Here is a 1,996-nt window from a genome sequence, read left to right on the forward strand (position 1 = left end):
AATAAACTTCGCAGATTGCATCTACCAGAAGGGTCCTGACCATTCTTGTCTCGGTCCGTGCTGCGCCGTATCATCCGCGCGCGACAGCAAATAGCTTTTATTCTATGCTTGACAGCATTGTATTTTAAAATGGATGTTGAAAAAAATTTTTTGATGATGAAAATGATGCCTTTCCTCTTGAATTTGTCATTCCTGACATAGTAAACCATATGATCATCTGGCTCAAAATGGCCAAGGGCAGTCCATTTCAGTTCACCAACACCGAGAATATTGATCTCTATGTGTTCCATTTCACTTTTGATGATGGCCAATTTCTCTAGATTAATATTTTGTACATTCCATGTTCCTATATTAATGTTTCAGATGTGTCTTCTCAGTGTGGTCATGCCTACCAGACAATGAAGGTCTCAAGAGCTGTGCTCCATCCATGTTTACTTGGAAGAGGCAGCTCTTCCCCAGGACTACTTTGAGTGCTTACCAACCCAAGAGGGTTATTTTGGCACTATATCTGACAATGTTGTGTTGTTATTATAAGGTTTTCAGTGGTGAATCCACAAGTGTACAGTCTACTCCTTCTTCCTACTTCGTACTTATTCTGGAAGCTCTGGTGAGACTTGTCCACCATTGGTGACCCTGCTGGCATTTCAAATATCAGTGGCATAGCTGCCAGCATGATAGCAAGGCATAAGCCATCACAGCATGGCAAGCATACACATGAGTGGTGGGCATCTACTCATGGGTCACTGTTATTGCAGGATTGTGAGAATATTAGAAATAATAGCAGTGTTTCTGTTAAATGGGGCGAATAAAGGTATGGGGGCCACTCGTACAGTGAAGACTTTTCATTGTATGCCATTTTTTAACAGTCAAATTTTGAACAATATGAATGTATTATCACTTCAAAGGAAATTTAACTAAGATACTAAACTTAGGGTCAGCTGGAAAGAAATTATGTGCTAAAATATTCAAGACAAAACTTTTGAATAAGGATTAAAAATAATGTTAGCAAGATGTCCCTTGTTGTGTCAGACATCAAAATGTTCACAGATTTCTAGAATTAGAATGAGGTGGACTGAGCCCAAGGCGAGAGAGATAGATACAGGGACCTGATTGGAAAGGCAGGGCTGTTGTTGCTTTGCAGAATTGAGTCAAAGCCTAATTCTGAGTTGGGTCCATATCGAATCCTCATATTTTTTCCTCGTTTTCCATCTATCTTGCATTCCCCCCCCCCACCCCTGCCATTTTTTAATTTTTGGTTATACCACCAGTGTACAAACATGATGAAGTAGCTCTCATTAAAAACCCCAAAAGCCAACCCCCAAATAGCCAAGGTATTTGGTTCTACTTTGACAGTTTTCCAAACACCTGTCTATAATCACTGTTGCTATTTCTTCACCTCCATTCTCTCTTCCACTTCCACTCTTTAAATGTTCACTCTACCCCTGAAGAATAAGAGCCCTTGTCAGTTTTGCCTATGACCTCCAGCTTTAGGAACCCCGTGGCAATGTCTAGTTTTGATTGTTATCATAGGCATTGTACATTGGGTTAGTAAACTCAAGGTCAGTAATTTGAACTCATCAGTCAGACTGCTATGAAAGATGAGACTTTTTTGCTCCTGTAAAGATATACAGACTCAGCAACCCACGGGGCCATTCAACTCTGTTCTCTATAGTTGCTATAAGTCAAAATTAATTCTATGGCAGTGGGTTTGGATTAAGTTTTCAGCAGATTTGATAGAGGAGATCATTGCTTTCTAAAGACCCCCCCGCGGTTGTTCAGAGGCATCTTCTTTGACACTGAGCCTTCTTATCACCTCTGTTTACCTTCCTTCCTTAAGGACGCTTTTCCAGGCTCATGGTTCTGCATATTACCTGAAGGTGGATGCCTCCCCCAAATACATTTCTGCTCTGATTTCCCCCTCTAAAGTCCACATTTATATAACCAACCACCAAATTATTAGTTCCTCACCACTTGGTTTTCAGCTGGTTATACTGTG

The sequence above is a fragment of the Echinops telfairi genome, unplaced genomic scaffold (assembly GCF_000313985.2).
Source record: "Echinops telfairi isolate 266 unplaced genomic scaffold, ASM31398v2 ScPeMD7_7467;HRSCAF=8505_1, whole genome shotgun sequence".
NCBI lineage: Eukaryota > Metazoa > Chordata > Mammalia > Afrosoricida > Tenrecidae > Echinops > Echinops telfairi.